Below are 6,458 nucleotides of genomic sequence, written 5' to 3'. Positions count from 1 at the left end.
CATACATGTTCCTTAATTGTGAAAAGTACTTATTTGTACCCATTCTTTCAAAAGATAAAGTACAGGCTGATTAAGCTCTTTTTGATTAGAGGTTGTTTTTTTTTATTCTTTTTGACAGTAATTTATTTGCAACTGTATTGATATAAGCATATATTTTAGTGTTTTTATTTTTTATTATTTTCATTGCTGTTGCTGTTTTTGTATTCCCTGAAACCCCCCCCCCCCCCCCCCCCCCCCCTTATTTTTAAGCTGCTTTAAGAACAATGAATTTATTTGAAAGAAAAAAAAGTAAAAATGCATTTAAAAATTTTTTTAAGAGAGTGTTTTTTTTTAAGTATAACTATTTGGATGAATTGCAAAAAAGCACCCTTATTGAACTCGGAGTGCGAGTTGAGCCCATCCTCACAACATCAAACAAAAAGTAGAAGAAGAAACTCAACGAATAGCTGGTGGATTCTAGAATTTTCTGTAAATGCAGCAGGTGCCATTTTGTTTTATCAACGGAGGGAGATGGATTACGAACTTGCAAGTCCTGGTGTGCTCTGTTCACTTTCAACCGAGGAACTCTTAACAAAAATACAAGAGTGGGGCTTAGATGTCACCGAAGCTGAAGCTCAGCATTTCAGAGGTAAGTTTTATTTAAAGAAAAATGTAGCGTAATTACTAATTATTGGTTTAGCCTAGCTTAACGTATATTAGCAATTTAGCTAGTTTCGGCACTCTCTTAGCTCAAATTATGTCTTTTTACAAACGTTTCATGTGTAAAGTTGAGGTCACAGTTCTGAAAAATGTGTACACATAGTATTTGTATAAGTTTGAACTTATATATGTGGTTCGGCCACAGTCTATGGGTTCGGTAACCCCTGCGCAGCGGAACGGCGCGAAATTTGATTCCCTGGTAGCTGAATGCAGTTTACCGTTAGTGTATTAATGGTTTAATAAAATCACGTTTTTACATCCATTCCAAGGCCATCAACACACATGGGCGGCTGAATATAACGTCTAAAGGAAATATCTTAACACCGCACTTGTTTAAAATATAACAAGGGTGTCGCAGCTGGGGTTTGATAGTCGCGTTTTAAGCAATGTGGGAACTTTTTCAGCATGTAATCTGAGCTTGTAATACGGTCCTGCGGGTGTTATCGCTATAAGTAATCGGTCTGAAAGAACAGACGGCAGAAACTGTCGGAAATCTGGAGAAAGGAGTCACCTTAGTAGTGAATATTAACAAATTACAGCATTCTAGTCTTTTTTTTTCTTCCAAACTTGAAAGGGCACAAAAGCATGCTCAGACTCTGCTCTCCTGTGTCCAGTAGTCCCAAACAAACATCTAAATTTAAAAATGAAAACTTTGCATATCAAGAGGATTCACTCTAAAGATTTGCTTTATTTTATTTAATTTACTGATTTTTTTAAATGAATATTTCTTTGAACTGAAAGAAGTTGTACAAAAGGTTTTAATGTGTGTGATATACGGTTTTTACCCATGTAAAAATGTGGTGATAAATATTCTTACATGGAATTTAGAGTTTGTACTACCATTTATCTTGCAGACAATGAGGTTGATGGTGACACAGTTGACTGCGGTCTTACTGAGACTATGGTTGCATACCTTTTCCAAGGATCCTTCAAAAAGCAGGTTAAATTCAACCAATTTGTGTCAAGGATGAAGGAATCTTCAGTGACACTGACTCTACAGACTGTCTCTCCAGAAGACTGGCAACCATCTACTTCGTCAACTTCAATAAGGTATTTTCTTATTTATAATGAAGTTAGTATGTCTGAAACATACATGTTGGCTGTTATGCACTTTTAGGATTTAGTTAATATGATCATTGTTTCTACCATATGTATTGTTACTGTAGTGTTTTATACTTCAATTCATGCAATAAAAACAAACGCTTAACTGTTTTCACAGCAATGAAAATACTTTGAGACTACCAGCCTCTTTTGAAATTCCAAGATTTCCCAAAAATCTCCAACTAAAACTGGACAACAAAGAACCGTGCCATAAAAATCCAAGGGACAGACACACAATAATCAGAGTTCTATATGAAGCTGTGGCACAGTATACTATGTAAGTTAATCAGGGTAATGTTAGCTTGTTGCTTTAGAAAAAGCTGAATCTGTCATATTGAAAATAAACGCTACATTACTAAGAAACAATAACTGACACTTGATAAAGTTTGTTTGTCAGCAGTTGCTCTAACACTTATGTTTCTTCTGATATTACAGGTATCCCACAAATTCTGAATATGTGCAAGCTGTGAAGACGCTGGTAATGAAGTATCCTTTCCTCAAGGATCGTGAGGGAAATGGTTATGTAAGTTAAATTTAAAATTTGCATAAGGTTCCTTCAAGATTACAAAGTAAAAGTGAAGCTTTTTTCAATCTTGTTTTGTTAGTAAGACAATCTGTAGCCTCTCAGTAGGTTTGTATGAAGTATGTTTACTGATTCTTTGTTGGGTGTATTTTGTGTAGATTGTTTTTACAGTAACTTATGTTTCTGTTCAACAAGCACACATGGCATATGTCTTTGAGACGTAAATTCAAATCAGAGCGAGCACCACTAGTCGACAGTGAGGCAGTGAGGCGGTGTAAGGAGAAGTTTGGTTCTACGAGGAGAGGGCAGCCTAATAAATGTCAATGAACAAGTCAGAGAAATGTTTGTCAGGTTGGTGTGAGGGACATCTTGAGCTATAAAATGTTCTTGCCTCTGTTATTACATCTAAAACTAAGGATTAGGGATGCAACTGTACCCCTTTTTTTTCAAACCGAAACAATACCAATACTTGGATTAGAGCACTTGCTAATACAAAGTACCAGTGCTAATACTTCTACCTCACAAAATATTATTAATTAGAAGGCGCTAAAAGAGGGTGAACTAGATTTAAAAAAAAAAAAAAAAAAAACATTTTAAATATGACTCCAAAACTAAAATTTCAAGTTAACAATTAAGATTTTATGTGAAATTATTTCAGAGTTTCCATATTTTAAATATTGGTTCATGGTATCGGTTAACTTTAACCGATACGAGTTCTTTGTGATGCACAGATCGTGTCAGCTCTAATTGTATATTTAGTCTTATGTTGGGTTTCTAATCTGTTTTGACTTTCTCTTCTCACTCTTGCTTTCTTTCAAGGGACCATGCGTCCAAGGAGAGGATTTATTATCCATAGACGCCCACTTAAAGGTCTTACAGTGCCAATATCAGAAGATGCAACCAGATATGATGGTGGTTCATAACTGTGTGCAGCAAACGTTTGCTTGGCGGCAGAAAGAAATTGCAAATGGTATGCCTGTGGAGGATGTGTTGAAGAAGTACCCCTTCTTAGGGATGCCTACTGGTGTAAGTCAGAAAGCTGAATTGAACTTGGAAATAGCTGTCACATTTAACATGTTTATAGTAGTAAATTTTATTTGCCCTTGACCTTGTTTTCTTCATCTGTCCCTCTTTCCTTTTTTCGTATGTTCATGTAACTTCTTATAGTATTGTTGTTAAATTCTATAAAAAAAATAATTATGCAGCACCATACATAATTAATATCAACTTTAGATTATTTCATTTTCATACACTGTTATTTTGTACTGAAAATGAATTTTTTTACTTGTAGCTGTGCAACGAACTCGGGTGGATCCAACCAACAACGGGTAATGTAAGCCAGCGATTTCGTGAAGGGCTCTCATGTGTTGCAGCAAAGGTGATTGACCTTACACAAGGAAAACCCCACTCTACCAGCTCTACCTTGATGCAAGAGAGGAGCTCTCACTGATGACCTACCGGGTATTTGCTTTTTTTTTTTTTTTTTTTTTTTTTTTTTTTTTTTACTTCAAGGCTTCCATTTTATATAATTTTTATAGGTAACTGGAAATGCCAGATAAAATGCATGGGTGATCTTGTGTTTTGTTGTTCTTTTGGCAGATCTTGACACAAGGGCTGCACTTTTATTCCTGCCATACGTCTTCAAGGAGAAACTGGATCTCTTTGTCATACTTGGAGAGGTGTGTGTATTAAAATATTTAGTCTATATAAAAGGAAAACAAATGTATCTTTTGTTAAGAGACTAATATATTGCTTTCCTCTACCTTCTCTTTTGACTTCAAAGGTTCATCCTAAAACCCCCTATCCAACTGTTCAGCTACTTCATGAAGACTGGAAACCAGTGTTCTCCAGAAGCGCTCCAAACATTGTGAAGTTGGATGGCAGTGAAGTCTGCAGAAGCTCGTGTATTTTTGAAGGAATCATCTCTTCTTTCTGCTTGTATTTTGTCTTCAACCTTGCTTACCCAAAACATCTGAAGAACACCCTGATTTTTCTCCAAAAGTACATTGTGAAAATAGATGAGGGTGAGGACCGGCCTCTGCCAATTACAGTCACCAGACAAATAAATCTTCTGTATTGACCACCATGCCTCAGCCATATCAGTGCTCCAAATGTGGCAGAAGAACCTTTAGTTTGACAAAGCTTATTCAGCACATAGGACTTATTCATTCCCATGATGCCAATTTTGATATAACCTGTGGACTCAGTGACTGCTGTTCTTCCTTCAAAAAATATGAATCTTTCAGACGACATGTGTATAGGAAACACAGAGAACAGGTGTTGTGTTAATATTGACACAATGTGGGTCTTTTGTGGAAAAATTCTCATTCCTCTGTTATATGACAACCATTTTCATTCATACAGTGTTAGAGTTGATAATGAATGGACGTTGCTAAAACCTGGACAGGAAATTGATGTTGCAGCTTATGACACATACTCTGTTGATAACAGTTTGTATGTAACAGTTAAGCAATGTATTTAAGAAGGTAATAAATGTGACAAGTATTTTTGACTTTATCTTCAATTTTTCAAATCTTGAGAGGAAAAATATAGGAAATCTGTGTAGATACTGAACCTTTAGAAAGACATTTTTGTACTCCTTTTAAGGGTTCTTTTTTGTACTTTATACTAAGGGTACAATTTTGCCCTTTAAAGTACAGGTTTGACGTGTAAAAGGTACAAATTACAAGGGTACAAATCAGTACCCACAGTTTAGGGTACAGAACGGTACCTTAGAGGGTACCACCCCAGTGACAAGCCATTGTACCCCTATAGGTACATTTCTGTACTTTAATTTCTGAGTGTGTAGCTGATGAGTTAACACTCCAGCCTCTGATCTAAATATAGTCATTTCTGGCTCCAGAAAATCAAGATATCAACAGCCATAAAGTGGAAGATAGCAAAATGTGTAGTCCATAAACCAGTGGGTGACATAGTACAGCTGCTATGCCCTTACATCTTTTATAGTCAATGGGCTTTGGGCATTACAGAAGACATAAAGCTTTTGGTATTTACTGCAGTTACTTAGATTCAACAGCTCTTTGCTGCTTTTACCTGGATAGTTTTTTTATGTCGTTGGATCTGTTTTCACATGTTATTCTTTATTTCTTAACATATGGAGGAAAATTGACATAATTTTTTTCCATCTGCTCACATAATTATATGTGACAAAGATGATTCTCAATGTGCAACCTGCCTTTGGACCAAAATGCAAAGCGATTACTGGAGCAGGCTTTGAAATAAGGCTTGGCTGTGTGGAAAGGAAACATTAAGTCTTGCAGCATGCAGCAAACATCAGAAACTGCATTAAACATTACAGTCCCATTGTAATTTTACAGCCTGTTTTAGTATTGCTCTTGACTCTAATGTACAAGTGAGGCAATCAGTGTGCGTGATGCTCACAAATCCAAATGAACTTTGAAGTGTGCATTCACGTAATGAGTTTTTCTTACATGCCAGGCAGTTAAACTGTGGGAACTGGTGGACAGAGATCATCTAAGTGAGTGGCTGTTTGAGGTGTTTGTGAGCTGGACTGTTCAAGGTTCTGCTGCTGCTGCTCAGACCAGATTGCTGATGCATGGTTTGCCACAACATTAAAACCACCTGGCTACTATTGCCTCGAAACTTCTCATGCCATCAAAATAGCGCTAACCCAGTGGGATCTGGATGCTGGACCTTTGAAAGGACATCAGCCAAATTTAAATCAGGCAATATTTGGTTTTTGTTTTTGCTTTGTATGAGAATAATAGTGGAACTTTGTGATTACACTCTGTTTGGCTCTCTTTATTCATACATACACTATTTTATTTATTTTTTTATTATTTGACATGCCTCTTGGCATGTGTAGGTTTGTGTGAGAAACAAATATAAAAGGTTGTGAGTGTGTGCGGTCCTCCCAGTGTACTTCTTCAACACCCTGAAAACCATAAAATGGCCCTCAGTGGAACGAGCCTTCACACTGCCTATCACTCCATTACCAGCCGTGCTGCTCGACTCAGGCCAATGTGCAAAACAGCTGTGGAAAAGGCCTCATGCCTTTTCTTTAATAGAGTGTCCCTTTAGAAATGTTTTTCCTACTCTCCCCCATTTTTATCAGAAGTACAGAAATACCCACCCACTTCTGTCATGTAAGATT

The 6,458-nt window shown here is 36.7% G+C and overlaps 1 pseudogene; it reads left to right on the top strand.

Moving 5' to 3' along the window:
• Positions 1-358: 358 nt before the first annotated feature.
• Positions 359-4,835, top strand: LOC113035489 (sterile alpha motif domain-containing protein 3-like; annotated as a pseudogene).
• Positions 4,836-6,458: the final 1,623 nt, after the last annotated feature.

This window comes from Astatotilapia calliptera, chromosome 2, assembly GCF_900246225.1.
Source record: "Astatotilapia calliptera chromosome 2, fAstCal1.2, whole genome shotgun sequence".
Lineage (NCBI taxonomy): Eukaryota > Metazoa > Chordata > Actinopteri > Cichliformes > Cichlidae > Astatotilapia > Astatotilapia calliptera.
Note: the sequence above shows the minus strand (reverse complement) of the source record. Positions and strands in the feature narration are given on the sequence as shown.